Below are 23,424 nucleotides of genomic sequence, written 5' to 3'. Positions count from 1 at the left end.
AGGCTTCACTGTACATACATACGTTGGCCAAGCTTTCGCGAATCAATGTGAAAGGATAGGTACCAGCCGGTGCTTGGAAACACCTTTCACATCGGATTGATCGAACAGATCTGTAGCGGAATGTGTTCTGCATGTTACACGTCGGCACCAGCGAGAACGTACGAACTGTTCACGGGTCTTCGTTACGTTTGTACTCCCACGGTTTACCGAGACCGTCTGAATGCACTTTGAATGCAACGGGAGAAACCAGGGCCGATTCGTTGATAATGCGATACCGATTGCTAGTACGTATACCCGAGGAACAATTTGACATTTTGGGGTTTGCTTGATTTTGGAGTACGTGGAAATTCTACTGCGCCAAATTGTTGATTTAGAAACGTTGGAAGTCTGGCATGATTTCACGATAGAAAAAAGTGATGTTTCACGACACTTTTATGTCATGAAACTGTGTTAGTCTTCATGCTTCGTCGCGTCTGACTAATCATTTACTTGTACTACTTACTGCAAATATGAATCTAGCAAGTCTAACACAATTTCATGCCCTAAAAGTATTGCTAAATACCTCTTATGCTATATCAATTTAAATCTTAAAATTTAATGAAAATGACTGTATAATGATTCCATTCGTGTTCAATTACAACAAATAATTTATCACAGTGCAATTCATTTCTGTACATTAATTTAAATTTAATTTGACAAATTTTACTAAAAAAATATGATTAATCTAAATAAAATATACAATTTTAAATTGCTATGTGATAAATTTTTAAAAATAATTATAAAAATTACTTCATATATTATTCATTGAATCAGGCAATGCTTAAACAGTTATTTTAAGTGTAATCCTTTAAAGATCCCAATAGTCTAGATGCAGTGTCCGACTATTTCTGATGTTTTCACTAGATACAGAATTCTCTTAAAAGAGGGAAGATTCTAGGTAATCCCCGTTGGTTCGAGAGATAAGAAGAGATCGAAAGATTAATCATTCTTATCGTAGGTGAAAAAGCTGGAACATCGGTGTGCTAACCATGGAGGAAGATAAAGCTGCCGGTCGATTGTTCCCTTAAACCCTCTAATTCCGATGCACGTTCTCCACGTACTCGTTGTGTAAGCTCAATTGCCTCGCTGGCAATCGTTTGGGAGCCCTTTCTTGTCAATGGGCCGAGGAGAATCACCGTTGTAAGAGGAAAAGGTGGCAAACCGGTTGATAGCTCTTCAGCGTGGCAACTTGCATGAACGATTCGCTTCATCTCGTTACCGCCCTGAACGACCGAGGTACCGAGATTCGTCTACTTGAAAACTTGAACTTCATTGACTATAAAAGAAAATAATTTAATTCAGATAGAAAGTTCCAATCAGGCACAATAATAATGTTAAAACACACTATAATTGCAATTAATCAACATAGAACCATTTTATTTCTTAATTTTATTATTTCAAATTTTTAAGAATATAATTTATTTTAATTCTTCTGAAAAACATTGCCAATAATTTACATTTCCAAAGAGGTAGTGATTTTATTTGCTGTATTATCAGTCCCATTAATTGCAAGTGGTGGATTATCGCTGTTTACGAAGCTTATGTTTTCTAAATGGAAATGCAAAGTGCATTTAGCAAGGAGTACACAAGGAATTCGGGTAATTCGTGTTGTCAAGTAGATGCGGTTCCTCGGGAGACTAAGAAATCGTGGTTTAAGATCCATCCTGTAGCTTCCCACAGCCTCGACGCGAATGATATCGATTTTGCCACGATGCTCGTAGCTACGGTGTAAACGGGCCATTACCCTTGCTACATCTTCCTTAATCTTCGCTGTGTGTATGTAATAATGGCCCGGTGACTGGCACAGTTTCCCCCTTGGCACAGGATTTTTCGTTTTCGTTGATTAATTGCCATACTGGCGCGCTGTAATTGGCACGTTTTAATAGAAACACGCTCGTGTTTCGGCGATGATACGGTTTTCATCGTCTGTTGCATTCTGAAGAAAGAATCTCTGCTGTTACGTAAGGGACGTACCAATTTATTCGCTGAATGGATGTACAGGGTGTTACAGCGATCGTGGCACAACTAGAATAGAGAAAATAAATTTTCAGACGATAGTAAAAGTAATAATTTCTATTTTTTGAACAAATTACCATTTTTTGTGAATTGGTAGCTTTGTTATGATATAAATTTTTCTATGAACAATTTCATTGTGCATTGAATTCAAGAGAAAATTCCTCTTTCTCTGTGTAATATCAGTGTAAAAGATTTAAAACGGTTTCTATATTTCGAGTACTTTGGTAATTGGTTACCATTTCTATCTTCTGTAGTTAGTAATTTAGAGATTGAAAAACAGAAAACAATTTCATTTCGTGTACAATTTGTTCTGTACAAATCGTACTAAAAATAAAGATTTAGGATTCTTTCTCTAATTTTTTTTTTTTCTTCGTTTAATAGTGAAACAATAAAGAAATTGAAATCAAACGATGTGGAAAAATCCACGTTTGATGTATCGTAGTTTAAAAATATCTTTAAGTTATTCTGCCTTCAGAATTAAGTAGAGTAAGAAGTTTGATTGATCGGTTATCGGTAACGATATGTTATGAAGAATTAAAGATTATACTATACTTTCCAACACCTGTATCCAGTATTGCGATCTTTTTTTTTTTTTGCATTTTGAAACATTTAAAACATTCAAAACATTTACAAAATTGAAGCACTTTCATGAATAACTGTACATGTTCAGTGGTGGAAGAAGCGAGTTGCACGATGAATTCGCAGTAGTTGCGTGCATGTTAAGTCAGACACGTAATATTCCTCGGTAGAACGATTTAACCGGAAGTTACGGTACAATCGAGTGGATATGCACCGGAAGGTCGTGAGTTATTACAGAACCGTTTCAGGCCAAGCTTCTCACGTCTACGTCGTTTGAAAATTTCGTGGAAATTATGGAAAAGATAGGTAATATCGAGTATTCGAGAGCGTACAATAAATCTATCGCTTACTGTCGCAATTAATTTCCTCAAATGAAAATATTGCTCATCCATTGGAATTCGTCGTGTCACTGCTTTTGACACTTGACTTTTATTAAAACACGTACTTTCGATTTTTAAAATTCTAATTTACCATAAAAGGAAAATCGTAATTCAATATTATAAATATTTTTGAAATGATAACAATTTCCAAATAGCCATGAAAAGTATCGAGTCTAAAGAGTTAATATATTATAAATATTGATTTTGTCATCCAACATTTTTCGCTACGTTATTTTATTCTTGGATCAAATACGAAGTTAAACATCAGTCATCTGTTACATTTGTACTAATTCAGGTCGAGAAGTCTTTTGCTGTCGAAGTCGATGGAAAGATTTCTAGTTACTTAAAGATCTTGAAGAAGTTTCGTGCCCTGTTTGAAGAATAAATTGTCGAACGAAATTGAGCAGATCTTATTGACTCGATCTCGAGAGCGACGATTGATCGTTTAATCGGATGCTTAAAATATCTCGCCTTTAATTCACTGCTGAACCCACCGAGATAAGTCAACGAGATTTGAGAGACGGTCGACCTCAAGGGTTAAAGTTTCATCGAATTAAACTTTCTCCCGTTAAAGTTGCTGCATAGACGATGAAGTCACTTATGGTGGCTGCGAAAGAGGAATCTCCATGTATATAACTCCGGCACACTTATTCAAATATCACTCGTGGTAAGTGTTACTAGAATCTTCGCGATCCACGTGGCTGTGAACTTTCTTCAACATTGATCAACGTAACAACGTGTACTCTTCAAGAGCGCGAGCTACCATTTCTCGCTCCAGGAAATTCAATCTCAGAAACTCGTGCGACTTACTTGTTAGCTTAGAATACACTGGTATTTATAAAGGAATTTTTTGTTTGATCATTTAAATCGAGTTGGAATATTGAATTCTAAAATACTGTGATATTTTCAGTACATCAATTAATAAATAAGATTTATTTTGGGACACTTTAATAATATGAAATTTGTAAAAATGAAAAATATGTATATTTCTCATGAAGTAAAATTTTAATATTTAGATTAATAATTGAGTTTGGACGCTTTATCAGATCTTTCACAGTAATTCTCGTTTAATTAATTTTAAATATTATTTTTAACCGTTTATTAATTACTTAGTATAGAATTCTACAGATGTTCGTCAGAATAATAATTTAGTATTTTTTTAAATCTGTTATTATCACAGAAATTAAAATATATAGTGAGGATTTAATCCATTTTTATCATAAAATAATATATACAATATAAAATAATACATATATAAAAATCAATAAATTGTCGAAAATGCTGGTTCCTTCCTTTGGAACGTTTCAAACAGAGTATCGCTAACGCCACCTAACAGTGAACATTGTGATAACCAAAATAAGAAATATTTGTTAATAAAATAAGCAGGATTTCTGCTTTATTGGTTATTAGATACTTTACTTCAATAGTACACTTCTAATTACAATATCAAAATAGTTATACTATATTGAAAGAGCTATTCAGCTGCAATAATTATCACAGAAGGTAATTACTAGGCATATAAGGGATGATTCCCTCAGTGCCAAATACCAGGGGGTTGTTCAGTTATCATCAAATGTTGAAGAACGAACTCTCGATCGATATCCATGGAAACTGTATAGAAATGAGTGGAAAATATTTCATCCTACCCTTAAGGTAAATATCTAACAAAGGGAAATTGTATGATGGCAGGTGAGAACTTGAAGCGACATATTTGACCCTTGGCACCAGAAGCTCATCGTTTGGTACATTCCCACTAGATAACACAGGTAGTACTATCTTCAGAACACTTAGGTTTTCACGTTACCATTCCATAGTTCCAATTTAATGCCATTATTTAAGTCAGGCTGTAATTTTCTACTCGCGTCAATGAATCGTAAAAATCATTTATTACTTTATTAAAAGAAAGAAATTTTCTATTTTGTTTGTTTCTGCATTCAACGTTAGATGGCGACATTAATACCGTTTGAAAGGGTGCGTCTATCATGAAAGTAAGGCTCCTGCAATATTTTCCGGTTATTAAATGAATTATTGATATTTTCCTTTACCAATATGCAAATTGAGTAATTTTGATTCTGAATGTAAATTTTCAGATAAAAAATCACGACAGAACTGTAATTTACACTAATTTAGACTATGAATAAATTAAACTTCAAATGAAGCTGAAGGAAATGTTTTCTTAATGATGATGATCTATATAACGTGGCTGGTTAATTGTAGTTAGAAATGTCTGATGTAGAATTGAAGAACAGGTAACCACCATTGGCGTCAGCTTGAGAATAAATTTAACGACAAGTGATAATACACGAGCCGCGTGTTCGTATAGCACCGTCACAAGCATGAAACCGCAATCGATGAAAATTATGACAGTGCACATTAAAACAATAATGAAATATTTAACCACGTGCCGACATCGTGTGGCTAATTTTCATATCACAAATCTTTCTACAGACATAACATATCGCCGCACTATTCCTCATTCATTTTATAATTCTCTGACTTTAGAAATTGTATTGTCTCACATGGTAATATTTTTCAAACATAACTGCGCGTAACAAAATTAATTGGTATTCATGTACATAGATACTTATATTATAAATTATGGGGAAAAAAGGGGAGATAATAAAGCCAGGGAATTTTTCTTTATTTTTGCTATCACAAATGAATATTTATTTTAAATAAAAGGAAAAAATACCCGTTCTATATTTAAGTATAGATAACATAAATAATTACAATTATCTTAGAAGTTCAGTGGTCTAATATTAAATTTATATCATTGCAAACCCTCAGCAACTAACTTTTCAAGGGTTGATCGAGTTTCCTAAGAAAATAAGAAAAATCAGGAAAGTAAGGTCCACGATCCATTAGAAATTTTCTCCAAAAACTATCAAAGATAATTAAAATTATCTTAGAGGTTCAGTGACTCGAAATTAAACTTAGCAACTAACTTTTCATGGGTTGATCGAGTTCGCTAAGAAAATAAGAAAGATTTAGAAATGTACAGTCCATGAATCGTTGGAAATTTTCTCCAAAAATTATCGATGATTTCTGAACAATGATCGTTCACGCGGTCGTACACAGGGTAGGCGGAAAAGCCGCAATGGTTAGCGCCCGTATAACAACGCGGGCACGGGCAAACGTTGGATTACGAACGGAGCAGTCTAGATCTGTCATTCAGTTTAATCGTTTCCTATGCACTCCGCCGTGCCCATTGTCGACCGAGCTCTATAATAATTTAATGCCAGATATAATAAGTTACTTGCTGTCTGGCCGGTTGCCAGGCTTGCCCTATTCATTCCTCCATGAAAGCTGAAAAGCGCCACCCCTCCCTCAACGCCGAACAGGTGGAGCGTTAACTTATGGACCGTACGACTCGCGCTAGCGTCACGCTGAATTTAAACCAACCATACCCCCCACCCCTAACTGATCTTAATTGGTCAGCCTCTAATTGAGACGGTCGTTATAGGCCATTAACGCGCGATCAACGGGCGTTACCATTTTATTTTTCCACGACAGAGAGGAAACAATAACGTTATCGTTAAGTATATGGGGGTTCGCGGTTCTCCTCTGCTGTTCGGTGACATTATTTTAGGGATGTTTTCATTTTCTAATATGGCATACGATGCTTTTTTTGCAATTACTTTATTTTGAAATTGGAAAAACATTGCCTTATTTTTTTTTAAGTTGATGGGTCAATATTTGTTTCATCCACTGTATATGTAAGATTCCTTATTCTGTGAATTAGTAATTAGGTGAAGAACTGCAAAAAAATAATTGCAAGTGTTGTAATATTAGCAATATTATTCGAATATTGTGAACAAACATATCGGCTGTTTATTGATGAAAAATATGATTGAAAAACATAGTTGGAAAATCGAACAGCTTGAATACCGTTTAACCGATTTAAGTATCCACAATGCGTTCGCGTTATAGGCGGCAAGCGGTCGGAATTAATATCGTGAATCTGGAAATTTGTCGGCGGGCGTAAGACATTTTAATTACAGCAATTTAAATTCAATAATTTTGGTATTTTGCTCGGGACGGAGAAGCTGCGCAGCTGTTCTGCGAATTAGCATACTAAACTTTATCACCAACAGCTCGACAAAGACGTGCCAAGACGGCTGAACTAATTTCGAAGATAGAATAAAGTTGGAGCCGTACGAGGAAGCGCTCTCCTCTAGCCACTTTCGGAAATCAGAACTTAAAGGAACTCGGCTATCGTCATTACTATTTATTTTTGCAAAATTTCCACCGTTTGTGCTCTACATCGTTGTTAAATTACATGAATTAAGTTGACGGTTTTGTTTGCAATTAAAATCCAGATCAAAGAACAAGTTAATCAGTCTAATTATCAGTCTAAAGATCATTAAATTCTAATAGAAGTATTACAAGTGTAGCAATATTTAACAAATCGATCAACCTCGTTCTTCCTTCTCTATAAAAGTTCATTTTAAAATAATAAAAAATTAAAAATCACCATTCTAGATTTTACACTCCGTTGTATTCTAAATAAGAAAAGTAGTCTTGTAATATTTAAGTTGCTTCTTTCCAAGATTACAAGTCAGGAAATCCCGTTTCAATAACTTAACAGTTCATCAGAAGATTACCTTACGAAACAGTTAGTAGAAATCATCGAAATTTCAATTTCCCGTTCTCTGAAGAGGCCACTTTAAAATACGGTCCGGGGTATCTTGCTCATTTTTATAGTCATTACCGTCGGCATAATTTTTCGTACATCCAGCAGTAGGAGACGGTTAAGTCGTCTCGTATTTCTACTGCACTTTCCATTCGAGAGAGAGAGAGAGAGAGAGAGAGAGAGAAGAAGAAGCAAGCAAAAGAGAAGATTGAAGTCGGTACGTTAGACAGGAAGAGAGAGATCCCGGGAAATTTGTATTCAATTTCGGTGAAACTGTTTTGTTTTACTCAGTTTGCCTGCATACATTACATCAGAAGACGTGCCTCGCTTTTCAAACGGTCTTTATATATTATCAGTGCGGTTTTACAGGCGGCGCAAGGGTGAAGAGGGACATCCTCGGTGCACTCACGCGCTTGTAAGCGCAGAAAAGCAACGGCTTTTTCTCCTCCGAGGATTAGTACAATGCTCGAGCGTAATAAACGGCGCCACTTTCCGTTGAGTTACTTTTTCATAGCCCCCTGTATATTCTTTTAGGGACGACAGTAAAAAGTTTGACGGTTTACTCTCTGGAAAACCACCCTCGCTCCCTCGTTTTGATCCTGTCTTTCTGACTTGAGAAAGGAGCTGGCTGTTCCCAACATCGCGATTTAGACTTTAAATCATTTCAACATTCTGTTCTCAGGAACATTTTATGATTGGGTTAGATTGGATACGGTGATTCTCCTTCGAAGCATGAATTTAAGAATTTCTGATCGATAGGTTCTTCATTTACTGTTGCGAAGAAAATTCAATGCTTTCAATTGACAGTTATCGTTGTTATAAATTTTTATCTTCTAATAGTATTTTTCAAATTCAATACACGTTGGTTTCGTGCAACAGCAATTTCTTGAAACGTATTTCAAGTTCGATGTAATGTCATTATGTATAGACTCATGTTCGAAACGCATTGAAGGTGAATTAAAAGGGAATAAAGAGTAAATCGTATTTATCCGAGCGGCGAAGAATCCCCAGAGGCTATCGCGATACCACGTATGTCAATAACAGGTAACGATTTCATGAGTAACTTTATACTCCGTGTACGGTTTTGTCAGAAGTGCAATTAATCTTGTCGATATAGACTCCGGTAGAACATAACTCTTATCACCTGTGACATTATTGTTGCACTTTCTTCGGGTACTATTAAGTTCCACGTACTGTTCATTCAAGAAATTCTCATTCTATGACATATCTCAACAGAGATGTTTAATTTTTCATCTAACATTAATTTATTAAGCTTTTCCTTTGTTTTTAAATGATTACTTATGGAAATCGTGTTATTAAATCCAGGTTATTGCATTTAATTTGAAAATTTACAATGGAACAATTTATGGCTAGGCTGGCAACTTTAATTTATTATTAGATTTCATATGGGAACTAGTATTTATAAATTATTACCATGAAGTATAAATAAATTTAGTATCATCTGAATTTATTTTAACACTCTGATAACGTATCATAAAACGTTTATTGATAAATATCTCTTTGCATTGTGTGTTCTGCTTTCAAATGTTATGTGTTTGATTTAATGCACTTGGAATACACATTCGAGCTTTTATTTGGCTGGAAGAGATTCCTCCATGAATGCTCACGATGGAAAAATAAAGTTTTATGTTTCATACTTGATACTTTACGAGAGGCGTTTCCCTTGCGATTCTAGTCACAAGTATCGATACTTTATGAGAACGTTTCCTTGGCGTCAAAATTCTTCTTAAACAGTACAATCTTCTAAAGACATATTGAATTTTGTTTCGATGTATCAAATATTGAACAGACAAACCAAGATTTCCGATTATCCAACTGTTAAATGATACCAGTTACAAAGCAACAAGTTTGTCTCAGTTGATTCAAGTTTGTTTTGCAGCACAGAGGTAATAAATACATTACGCGTTTATTTGGAATTCAAATAAGCCGACGCCTCGTATAAATGAAAGTTTTGTGTCAAGTGCACCACGCCGGTACAGACAATGATATTCACCGCAAAAAGTTTAATCGGTGGAATCTCGAATGGCAAACACCCTGGTAAAGTAACAAAGTCTCGTCGTTGATACACATCCATTCAAAACAAACACTGCACGACGTGAATATGAAACATATTTTAATAAAGTATTCAACAAATATTTGAATAATAATACAGAAATACTATGCAACATGAAAATGCATCATAATATTATTACAAATCGAAGGAATTTATTTTATAATTGGAATTAATATTTATTATTGGAATTTTATAATTAAAACTAGGAATTAGTTTTATAATTGTAAACATATTAATTTTATAAATGTAAATGCTCCAAAAAATTTTTAAAGATCTTGACGTATGGGTCAAAATGACCCGACGTTCACCGGTGCAAAAATGACATCAAAATATAGAGGAAACGATGCAGTGAATAACACTTTTTACCGGAAGCCGATAACACAATTAGTTCCCGAAATACGGGCCTTTAAAATGTAACACTTAAAGCGCGAAAAGATGAATGAAGTACCGTGACCTACTTTTTTCCAGGAAGTGCGTACGTAGTAGTTGTAGTAGTAGTAGTAGTAAAAAATGCTGACTGGGCGCCAGTCATTGAATAGCGTACACGTAAACAAAGTTGCGGTAGGCCAGTAGCTATGTGAGCGATTAAAAATTACACTTTCCTTTACACGGTGATATCTCAGGAACTAAACAACGCAGTATCGTACAGTAAAATGCATTTTAAAGAGGAAGAATTTATCTTTCTAACGACGTTAAGTACGCGAAAATTGTTTAAACAATTTCTGATTAGCAAAGGTTTAAACTTTAACTAATTTCAATAGATACTTTTCATAGATTTCAATATGTACTACAATATGGTAGTATTGTTTATGTTCTTATAGACAATTTTTTTATAGAACATTGTTAAATAATAATGTAAAATATTGTTTATTATAATTACAAGCTATGTTATAATAGGGGTGTAAAGTTTTACTAATTTTTATGTGTTTTATTTATAGATTTGATGGTATATTATCTATTGCATTTTTGTTAACGAATTATTAATAACATATTGTTAAATAATAATACAGGATATTATACATCATATGTTAATTACAATTTATAATATACGTTATCATTTTTCCAAGTTAGCAAAACTGACAGCAGGACCGATAGTGCAATGTTTATGTGACATCTAATATTCTCAGTAATTTTATTGTAAATAGTTTAATTTATAAATTTTAAAAACAATTTATAAAGTTCCATATCAAGTAAATGAAGTGCTGATAAAAAAATAAGAAAACACATCATAGAACACTGCACAGTATATTATTCTTAGCAATGAAAGTAGCTGAACAAGAGTATTCAACGTTAAATTAGCATATCCCTGGGATATAAACTCAACGAATAGCCCGACACTCGAGGGAACTATCGTAACGGGTGTAACGAGGTGTGGCAAGAAGGGTGAGATCATTTCTCGGAACGTCAACCGAGTGCTTTTGCTTATGTGTACATACATCCCGTGGTGTTAGCGGCGCATCGCGTACCGTCGCGACGCTTGTATACCGTCGCAATTGCGCACAAGCTTCGGTATATAATTGGGATGAATATTGAGAAGTTGGCAGTGAAGTTGTAAGTAAACTTGGATGCCTCGGGGCGAGCTCGCTCCGCTTGAGAGCAGAGACGTGTTGCGGACAGATCCTCCTCTGCTCTCCTCGCCTAAACCCACTCCTTATTCACCTATCGCCGTGCCTGCCTTCTGCAAAACTATACGAATATTCCGGATTATCCCGACGACTCGTAACAGTATTTACCGTCCGCGTATCCGTCTCTATTCTATTCTTTACCAGGATCACGATGAAATGCGAGACGTTCGCTGAACCGCTAAACTGGCCTCGTTTGTTCCACGAGTATTGGGAAATTCAGAGCTGTTTGGCGAGAGTACAGAGCGAAATTAGGGAAATTTGTTAGCGAGAGACGAAAGAGAGAAAAATGCGATTCTTCTCTGTTAATGGGCTTGAATTATCGTGGCCTTTGGGGGATTTCGTTTTGAATTTCTTCGGTTCTTAAAGGAAAAGCCCAGCTGTTATAAACTCGTTGCGAACTTAAATTAATTTTATTTCTTCATTATTTACGAATTTTTACTGATCCTTTGACAAATTGAAAAACAAAAAATTGATTGACATTTGAGCTTCCATGATATTTTATTGTGTTTTGGAAAATTGGAAAAATAGAGCATTAGTCTGTAACTAATCAAAATTGACTGACACATGCTTTTTTATTTATGTATTAAGAATTTGTAGTCCCGATGGTTATATCGTTTTCAATTTCAACTCCTCGATTATCGGTGGTCCCGACGATTATAACAAGAAGCGACACGCTAAAAGTTAAGAACGATCTTGCTGCTTGAAAGCAGAGACATGTTGCGGATAGCTACTACTCTGCTCTGCTCGCCTTAACCACGTTATTCGCCTATCGGAGTTCCGGTGCAAAACTATGCGAATATTCTCGATCATCCGGCGGTCTGATGGAATTCGTACTTTATGCACGACGCTGAGATATACTTGGATATCAGAATCTAGACGAATAGAATCGACGATTTCTCTTCGCTCTTTTATTATTGTTTTCATCTCTGTCATCTTTTATTATCGTGGTTCAATCTAATACTCGTGGATGTAGTGATTCGTACAAATAATTTATAGCGTTGAAAATGAAATTTTTATAAAATTCATTTATAATTAGGTCTTCTTGAATTACATTTATTGCAATTAATTTCGAGGGTGTAAATAAAGGCTTGTGTCGAAAATTAAGAAAGTGAAAGGGTTTGCTTTATATTTCATAGTGATTATTTCTCTTAGATTTTTAAATTTTAACCTGAACATCTCTCTTCAAATGCGAAAGATAGAAATTAAAAAAGGTTTAATTGATAAACGTAATAATGCATGAAAAGGAAATTAAAATTTCCCCAATTTGTATCGTATGAAGAGTTGAAAGTTTAGCAAGAAGTTCGTCTAAAAAGAACACGTTGGTAACTAAATAGAAACTTCCTGAACATAAATATTGAGTAAGCATACTCTTCACCACCTGGCTTCGACTCTGTATACTTCTTTATATCCTGAAACTTCCTTCACCTTCGACACGGGTGTTGCATAAAAACAGAAAACTGCCCTTATTTAAACATCGTGGATGTTCGTGGATTAAAATTTTTCACTGGAACGCGTTGCATGCTCTCTGTCTGGCTACTTTTTTAATAGGAAGATGATGTCAGGGAAAATCGATAGTGAAATAGTACCGTCAGATGGAGCATAGAAGTTGAACTTAATCTCTCATTTTTTCTTTGTCACTTTAGTAAGTGAAAATTTGTATGCATGAATAAAATTCATGATCGCTTGAATTTTAAATTAAAATCAAGCAAAAGATACGAATGAAAATTTATAACTTTGATGTGTTATTACTAAAAGTTTGTTCATTTCTCAATCAGCTCACAGTATTTTGCAAAATATTTTATTCTTATAGGGTGACATATAAAATTTAAAAATTATGAGTGAATAAATTTTTAATAATACAGAAAATAACCATCGGTATTATTAAAAGGGATACCAAATCAAATTTAAATTTCGATAAGATGATAAAATTTTTCTTTAAAGAATATGCTTCCAGTTTAATAAATCCCTTTCAAATATCACTGTATGTCAAACAAATCAGCAATTTTATCACACATACAAAGTGTTCGCTCCTTTCTGTCACGAGGATCAACAAAGTAAAGGGTTGACTCTCGGTATAAACCGACCAAGCTGGTCGTAAGAAACGACGACAGCTCGTGCTTCGTTAAAACGTCTTACACGGTTCGCGAGTACATACGTATCTTCCGTGAAATTTTCACCGGTCGAAAATTACGCGAGATTCTCCAAGCCGGTTAGTAATTACGCGCTCGCCAGACGAGTGAACTCTTCTGTAACCGTAAGTGCTTGATATTGTAACCGGTATCAGGAGTAGACGGGGCGAATCGAAGCATAAAATAACGTAATTTGCGAAAAGAAAATCCAGCTAACCTGTATCTCGCTTCCTTATCAGATTTCTACAAAATTTTACAATTTTATAATAGATTTATTATTCTTTATATTCGAAGCATTTTTATTTGTCATAAATGAAATATAGAAGCTCGTCAGAAATTGGTAGACAAATATTCTACGGGATAAGTTTCAAATGATTTTTCTATTAAATATCAGCTCAGTGAGATTCAGTGTTTGGGATAGGAGAATGGAGTAAGAACGTTCGTTCAGTTCGACTTGGAAAGAAGGTGGCGGAACTGTGCGATTCCATTGTTCGATTGATGTTCAATACGGGAAATGTGACGGCCGATACTTCACCTTGGCTGCGATATTCCACGGGATAAATGTCGACGAAGATCGTGGACGAGTATTCGGGAGACAAATAGTCGGACACCGGGACTCCTATTCCTGGTAGATTGCGAATTCGATGAAATTTCATGGCCACCAAACTCGTAGCTACTTGTTTGATGAACTATTTTAATAGAATCCCACGATTATCCTCTTTCAATAGATCTTGACAAAATTAATTCTATTTGATAAATAATAATAGCCACGTAATAATTTAGAATAAATTTAATTTCAATAATAATTGTAATAATTGAATTTAAGTTTTGAAACATTACAACAACAGTATAATTTTCTATTAAACCTTAAATTTATTTAAATATTAGAAAAGTGATATGTCTGTGATTTTTCGCGAGTAAATGCAGTTGAGATATAGTGAAATTCTTGGAGAAGAGAGATGGCCGATTGCAAACGGCGACAAATTTTTATTCGCCAATGTCCGACGCATTCTATCGGATATTTCTGAATATTTGACACTGAGAATCCGATTTCCTGGGATACACCAGCTTTGACACTCTAATGCTGTGAAAGTGTGATACACCCAGGCGAAAAATACGAACGCCTCGGTTCAACGAAACCGGATATAAAGCTGCTCCTGTTCGATAAAGAGCTTCGATATCGATAATCGCTTAGATGTATTCGTAGTTGAAACATTTATTGAAATGGACAGTAAAAATTATACTGTTACTAATTGGTGAGCAACGATGAAACCAATTTGATGAATTACCGAATTTCTTATCAAAATAAAAAAATAAGGGGCAAAATAAAGTTTCATTAATATAATACTTGATGTGATTATATTGCGATAAGAATGTCTGACTAATTAGTGACATTTTCACTGATAAAGCAAACTAAAGTCTCTATCCTTAAAATATAAATGAACATTTTTCTCCATTTAATTATATTAAATTTATGATGCAAATTACCAGTGACTGCCACGATATTTAACTTGTTAAAGAAGTCAGAGGAAATTTAATAACCGTAGGCGAGCTACCTCTGTTTCTCAGTGTCGATAAAGTGAAAAGAAATCGCAGTGGTCCAAGCTGACTGTGCATCATACGTAGCTGGTTATCCATAGAAAGTTGAGAAAACTTTCTCGTGAACTTGGAACGTCGTACCGTGTACGTAGAGAGCGGCGAACTTTCTGCATACCTATTCGCCATTCGTTCGTGAAACGAGTCCTTTTCTTTTCTTGCCAGCCAGTCCCTTTAGCTAGCCAGCTAGTCGTTATAAACAAGGATTAAGGGCTCCAGATGCGCCCAATTCTCTGGCCACATTTTTCCACTGCCTACATTTGTGTCCTGTGAGAAACAAATGGTGGGACTGTGGGCCCGTTTCCATGAGATTTCTTTGTCACGATTTGTTTTATTACCATGAAATATTGAAACCTATGTAAACTGCTGTTCTTCGAGTAAATTGATCACGTGTTTCGAATTTAAAACATTGATAAAATGTTCATTTTATTTCTGGAGTATGGATGATGAAAAGTGATGGCTGGGTCAGTAATTATCCACAGTAATACTTTAGAAATTTTTATTAATACATTAAATATTAAAGACAAAGTAACTCTCTTCAACTCAATACTTCTTCCACAGAAGTTAAGCTATTATCAAAGTGCTGTTACCTAAAATAGATAAATTATTTTTAATGGTGTTTTAAAAATTCTCCAAAGTAATTAAGTCAGTGGTAATTTTATATTATTTTTGCAACTTTCTGTTGAACAATATAGTGATGGTCTGAAGGATCAGTAATCTGTAGTATCGCAGAGGAAGTCGGAAGTTCCCTAGCGCCCCCTTAAACCAGGAAATCGGACTACTTTGTCCATAATTTAGTTAAGAGCGTCATGCGTGTGACGTGGCACCGTATAGAATAGATCGGAACAACCGAAGCGCGAATAGAACTGGCGTACAGCCAACCCCCTTGGTCCAGGATCCGTGTAAGTGACTTATTATCCGCCGTTTATATCTGCACTCTCTATTAGAATGCGCTATATAACTCTAGTCCTCTACAGACACACGACTAATTCTTCCTCGTAATTGCGTCTATCATTAAAGGTTGCGTGTAATTGAGCTCATTCGTGATTGTATACGAGTCACTGTGCCTCAATTCGGGACTGTTGTGCTTCTGTATGTCAGCTTGGCTGACCGAGGGTTAAGGTGGTCATTTTATCAATGTCTATTCTCTTGGTTTAAATAAAAGTAGATTGCAATGTAGTTAATTACTTTTGGGACGATTTACAATGGGACGAAATAAATTAATAGGGATTAAAAACTATTTATATGTTAAAGGGTTGTTTTCATTTAAAAAAAAAAATTATTTTTGCGTTCAAAAAATGGATATTGATTTATTGCTTTGGAAATATCGTCATGGTGGAGAAAACAATGCTTTTTGATGTACGCGTTTCTCATCGCTTGTCAATATCGCGGAATCAAACGGCGAAAATCGCATGAACTGTAATTGTAAGGAAGACAATACGTGTAATTTTCAATAGCTTGATTGATTTGATGAATGATGTCGAGGAATTGATGGCATTTTTAGTGAACAAAAGCTGTGTACGGATTTCGAGTACTAGGTAGCTCGGGTTTCAGTGGTGCGAGTCAATGATCAGGCCGACGCGCGGCGGTCTTGTAATTGTTCTACTTATAAATGGATTTGGACATTCTTCATTAAAATAATGAGTTAATTAATTCAGTATAGATTGGAAATTTGTACAAGGAGAATGATACGCGTCACTTTAAATAAAATGAGTTAGAGTAGATAAAATAAAAATGTATTTAATTTTAATGGTAATATATTATTTCATAAAAGTGTTACAGATTACAATTTGATTGGGATATATTTAAAATGTAATGAATTTGAGATGTGACCTAAATCGATTTCAGTCTCATTAGATTTATCGTGTAATTCAATCATGATAATGTTTCATTTCACCCCAGTATGATTTTAATTCAGTTAATTCAATTGAATTTACGCACAAGTGTATTTATATTAAAAATTGTCACCTGTATGACACAATATTAGCACAGCTAAAAACAAAACTGTGTGTACAGAAGAAATAAACGAAGGAATAACTAGACAACTAATTACAAAGATTTGTTAATATTTGTTCGCAGGTGAGACTTCGTCGTGGAAATGATAAAGTAACCCTCTACCCCTACCTGGAAGAATCACCCCCTCCACTTGGCTCGGAATGAAACAAACGGCTTCAACAAGCGTCAGTCGTCGCTGGGACAGCGAAAAGGTAAGACGTCTGATTTTTTCTTCGTTAATAATTTATTTGATATTTCAATCAATGAAATTGAACCATGCAACAGGAGAACATGGTAACAAAGAAGGTATATTTAAAATACTTCTGAATCCATCAGACAAATACCAAGTATTCAAAATTGAAAATAGGTATTATAAGAATATAATATACAAGGAGGTATTCTCGAATCATTCTTTAGAATTTGACATCAGCAAAATTTGGAAAATTTTGGCAGATCTCAGAAATGATGTTAAATTCCAAGAATTTCCTAGAACACACTGTAAAATCCGAGTGCTCGCAATTAAAATTTATCTATTCTAGTTGATTTATTGCATTTTCAGGATTATTATTCATAGATAGAATTTAAAAAAAAAATGATTTTTATATTCCTAAACAAATAGTATATATATACACACTTATCGAAGTGTTCTCAATATTAAGATTCTAATGTGTCTCCAAAAATTTAAGTAAAAATTTTTGCGGCTTTTTTTTGTATACGTTTCATTTGATTAATGTCAAACTGTCAGGGATCTAGACGCGAATTAATTAGTTGGACGAGCATCGATTCGGTGGAAAGCACAAAAGAGAAAGCATAGAGGGTTGAACGCGTGTTTCCGGGGTAGAAATTTAAGCAGTGCCATTAAACCGGACGAAAATTTGGAAATGTAACCAGATAATTGAGATAGACGCAGCCTGACGGTGACATAATTACTGTCACTGGCCGATTTACCGGGATAATTTCGTGATACGTGCCCCGGCCAGGGTAATTTCATAATGTCCTCTGAACAACGAAAACCAGAAAAATGTAGATTAACCAGCCGGTGATTAAAAAACGAGGCGATAATGAGCCGCTATGCGGAACATTTTCAGCCTACGAATATGCTGCGTGAAAGGAAAAATATTGAGAAACGATAAATCATACAAACTTCCCACATATGCAATGGGGAAATCGTTTAATTTTATTTGCTAATTACATTAATTCATACATATCATAGATGGGTACTTTTAACATAACATTACCTGAAATATTATTTCTAATAATATTCTATTTTATCTCATCAAATAATTTCAAATACTATTTCACCCCTATGATCTTTTTCAAAATATGAAGCTGTTTATTTCTTCTTTATTAATAGAATTATTCACGATGTTGTCCTTCTTCGCTAGATTTGAATTTAAATTTTCAACCCTCTCGCCTTCAAATCTTCTTCCCTAATACCTCCATCAATTTCCTCGTTCCTTTGGAAGCAAAGTTCAAAGACCGTCGTCGCAAACAAACCCCTAGTTTCACACTCTGCCAAGCCAGGCCTTGTTCTCAGACGGGTATTATCCGCGTCACTTAGTTACGTTTACGGAAGTTTTCCAAACAAGGTGTCCCCGAACCGGCTCGGTTTTCCTCTTCAGTCGACATTGGAGAACCTGCTGGACGTTGCTGTGGCTACCTGTGCGAAGTCGAGAAGCCGTAGCTTCTCTTGTGCCACCCCATGGGGCACCATGATTCTCGTTGCAGTTAGGGGGGGGGGGGGGGGGGGGGGGAGTATTTCGTTTTCAGCCTCTCCAAGGGTGCTGTCCTGTCCTGTAATTAGCCGCAGGCCGGTGCTCGGTAATTTTCTTTAATCACAGAAGCGTTGATCGTTGCCTCTGTGGGGTGCGACAAGTCGAAAGGATTCGACGTTCTAAACACGAGCCTCGTGGGCGTGCACCCATCGGTGCTGGTCCAAGGATAAAGTGCAGAGAACACGACGCGATTGAAGAAGAGAAACAGAGGGAAACCAACTGGCAGAGTTCATTGGTACAGAGAAAGAGGGAGAGAAAGAAAGAAAAAAGAATTTCGAGAGAACTTTGGTCAGCGGTGCTTTGGTCCGTTGGACCGAATTAGAACAGCCAGATGGACGTGAACGTGGGTGCATTGATGTGGTGAGGCGAGAGGGTCGAATGCGTGGATAAAAGGTTAAACACACGTGTGAATTCACTGATACATGCGGATAAAAAGGGGTGTGGGTGGGTTTCGGTATCGTGTGAATCGCACTGCCTTCAATGTAGACGCGCTTGGGGGCGACTGTATGGTAGGGGATGGAATTTCTTGCGGGTGAAAGTGGTGGTTACGTAATTAGTGTGCCGCTTAAGGGTGAGTTGGAATGGAAGGCGCGATGATTCCGGTGATACGTCAGTTTTGGGAAGCTTTCTTGCGGGACACTGGATACTCGACGAGATAGGGAAAGAGGAGTTCCGGAGTGGATGGCAATGAGAAAGCGAATTCTAAGTGTTCTGAGGCTCTATACAGGGTATTATGTAACTAATGATACAAGTGGAAGCATCGACATTTTGCGTGAACAAGAAATAAGTTGAAAATTAAAATATTTTTTTTTTTATATATTGCTTTATTTACAGAAAAATGATTTTGAATATTCATGCACTTATTTGTGCCACCAGTAGTAAAGTATCATTAAGTGGTTACACTATTAACAGAATAAAATATATATGGTGCTTATATAATGTATTTATAAGAGCATTGCATTAATACTGAGTTGCATTTCGAAATTGAGATATTCCAATGTATGCGTAGGTCGTAATATTGAGTTATACTACTGAATTTTCAACACAGCAACTGAAACTAATACTTCTTGTTTTGGTACAAATCTGATGTGACAGTTTGAAAATTAGATTTTTGGTTTTTAATCATGGAACACTTTTTAATTATATATTATTAACTATTGAATTATAAAACTTTATAAAGTGTATATTTGTATGATTAAAAAAAGAAAATTTTGAAGATTAGTAAAGTTAGGTATTATTAATTTTGCATAAATCTTAAAAATAGAATGAAGCTAGTTATAAAGATAAAAATCTTCATCCAATAGAAAGAGGACACGTTGATAATGTTACCTAATTTACCCTAAATCTGTTCAGCTTTAAAGGAATCCTTGAAAGCTCAGGCAATTTCAATTCAAGGAATTTTCTTCGCGACTGAATTCGTGCTTAATTAAGGATTCATACCACCATAACAATTTCAGTTATGACTAATATGTCTTACGCTGATTGCTAATAGATTTCGTTCATTAGAATTCATTATGCTGTATCGTAATTTCATTCCAGTTACATCAAGATGGTATTTCTTATTCGGTATGAATTTAATTAAATTGAAATTTTGGACATATAACTTTAAATCCATCAATCTGTCTAACATTCTTCATATGTACCTATATTTGCTTTCATTCATAAAATAGTTAGAATATTTCATTGAATTCTGATTATATTAATGAAAGATATTAAAAAATGATAGTAAAGGAAGTAAATTTATTTGCTATAATTTAAAAAAAAAAATGTATAGCGCGAAATTTTAAATAAAATTAATAGATAGAATTTCTTACTATTTAAAAATTTGTAGGAATAAATCTATCGCTATTAAAAATGTTATAAATAATTATTTGAATCTTTTTACATACATAGCATTATTTATTGAGATATAAAAACGAATGAGAAAGATTCTCGAGGTCAACGTTCGATTTCTTAAATTATCCTAAGAACAGAAATGTAAAGTGTAACGAAACTTTCACGAAATACCCGGCGGCGTTCTGTGAAAAGTTTCACGGTACGTCAACAGCCGTTTTCATATCTAATAAAAAGTTTTTAGCCCGTTTCTCGTGGACGCGACACTTATGTTTTCACCGTGAAACTTCACGCGGAAAAATCATCCGCTCAAGAAAAGTCGAGCGTGGCTAATTTAAAATTGTAAATTCCCTTATACCGTGCATAGGTGAGCAAATTCGAGATATTGAGACTTTCGAACACGTACTATTCGGTCTGAAATATCCTTTCTAAAATGGTACGACTGATAACATTTTAGATATTTTGCAGAGTATGAGAAGGGTAGTTTCTATCAGTTTACAGTTAAATGATTATTTAATAACAGAAAAATAGAACAATTTAAGTTAGAAAAATTTCAATATATTTCAATAATCCATAAATAAATTTTAGGAAAAATTATATATTCATTGTTCTACCCTGAAAATTAACGCATTAATTAAAATCAGCATCCTTTTCAAAGTGCTCGAATTGTACTCAATAATCTCTATAATTATTTCTATTTTAATTTGCATAGAAATTAAAGAAACCTCAAATACCAGCCTAAAAGAATTTGATTCTTGAATTATTTCAGTACAATTATTTAATATCGTACGGTTATAAATAACTTTATTCGTAACTATCCTATATACGAATCGTTTCATTTAGATTCCCCCGGAAAAGTGAACGAATTTTTCAAGAAGAACTCGTCTCAGAACGTTCAGAGGTAATTAAGAACGAGATTGCTTCTCTAGCGACTTACAGTGAAACGGTTATTTCTTACGAGCCTTTCTTGCCCCCACTGGTTCGTTGGGAACGCCGTATAGAGAATTATAATTGGTGAATGCAAATGGTTATATCGAGTGGGAGCTGCTCGCTAGCCTGACATTAATTCCATTTGCCCGAAACACGAAGTGCATCGATGACATCTGCGCGCTACTGTTACGACGAGGTTGCTGCAGCAGCAACAGTTTCTGCAACCGGAACACCACGATTATTCGGGACATCTAACGTCAACCGCTTTCTACTGACGTGGTTCCTGTGATAATGGAACCGTGCACGAAAGAAATACACTCTCTTTAAATTGTACAAGTCTCGGGGGTCGCTTTGATCCTTGTTAAACGGATGACAAAGCGAGATGTATACAATAGAGATTGCAATAGAACTCGATGCATTATTTATTATGCAATTACTGTGATTCCTATAAACAAAGTATTCTGCACAGAAACGGTTAATCTTTTCAAATATTAAAAAGGTTTATAATAGTTTCTTCGGCTTTGTGATCGGCTGAAATACTGGAGTGCATTATTTATAATAATTTCAGTATTGCAATTTCTATGAATACTCTTTTTAAATATGAACCATGAAAGTTTGTGATTATCATTCAATTTCTGATGCTTTATGATAGGATGGATATAAAATACTAGAGTGCATTATTTAGAATAAATTAAGTATTGTGACATATGGTTTATGGAAGGGGATGATTTTTAAAAATAATATCAAGTATGAAAACTTATGATACTTATTGATTGAATTTCTTATATTCTGTGCATATCACAAACGTTTTAAATAATCATGCAATTTATCCGGGAGTTGTATCCCAAAGAAGAAGTAATAGGGAATAATTTTGCAAAAAAATAAGGCACGATAGAGATCGACAAACTGTATTAGTTAAGCAAAATTGATGAAACTTTCGAATGAACGCACGTGCGAAGAACAATGCATCATCGTGGTGACATGACAGGGCATTGCTCGCCAGAATTCGTAATGATATATGCGTGCGAATGTCAAGTTTACGTCTGCGAAAACGCGATTCGCGTAAATTAACACGCACCGTCGATCAATGCACGAGCGGGGGTAAAAAAATACGCGCGGAAGAGGCGAAGGAAGAAAAAATATTACAATGGATTTTCTGGAGTTTCGACCAGAATATATGTGATTTCGATAAGGCGACGGAACAATGTGCATTGTGACTATGAAGTTACGCGAACTTCAACAAACAGCATCGTTACGATAACCGAAGAATTGTGGTAGCTCGTTGTGAAACTGAAACTTTGGTTACCGAACTGTGCCCATAAGATAGGTGTGTACTCTATTTTTTCTTCATTCGTGACTTCGAATTTTCTTCAAATAATAATTCACTTAAAAATATCTTTGTTTTCTTTTAATACGATTTGGGACACATCAGAATTTGATTTATAAATTTTTTTCTTTTCTTGTGATAAAGGGTTTAAACTATAGTCATTGAGGTAATTAGGATTTTTTGGAGGTGGGCTAGGTCCCAGAATTTTAGAATCTTAGGATTTCATAATATTAGAATTTTTTAACTTTCTAACTTCAAAATTTTAGAATTTTAGAACTACTCCTTTTGGGGGAGTAGTAGGGCTACCCTGGCCCTTCCCTAATTACACTAATATTTCATTTTATAGTGCACTATATTTCATATATTTTTTTATAATAAAAAGGGATTCAAATCAAATCCATATTATTTTCAAATTATTTTTATTTTCAAAATCATTACATTAGTGTAATTAGACCATAGAATTTACTTTATTCATTGATCTAATGAAAAAGAA

General features: G+C 34.9%; 1 long non-coding RNA gene across 3 annotated transcripts in view; it reads left to right on the top strand.

Moving 5' to 3' along the window:
- The window catches only part of LOC143305472 (uncharacterized), a 217,725-nt gene that overhangs the window by 85,978 nt on the left and 108,323 nt on the right, over positions 1-23,424 (top strand). For all 3 annotated transcript variants that reach the window (XR_013062436.1, XR_013062437.1, XR_013062435.1), the window contains one exon: positions 17,151-17,278. This is a non-coding gene — a long non-coding RNA (uncharacterized LOC143305472). The remainder of the gene's footprint in view (positions 1-17,150; positions 17,279-23,424) is intronic.

This window comes from Osmia lignaria, chromosome 7 (genome assembly GCF_051020975.1).
Source record: "Osmia lignaria lignaria isolate PbOS001 chromosome 7, iyOsmLign1, whole genome shotgun sequence".
In the NCBI taxonomy this organism is placed as follows: domain Eukaryota; kingdom Metazoa; phylum Arthropoda; class Insecta; order Hymenoptera; family Megachilidae; genus Osmia; species Osmia lignaria.
Note: the sequence above shows the minus strand (reverse complement) of the source record. Positions and strands in the feature narration are given on the sequence as shown.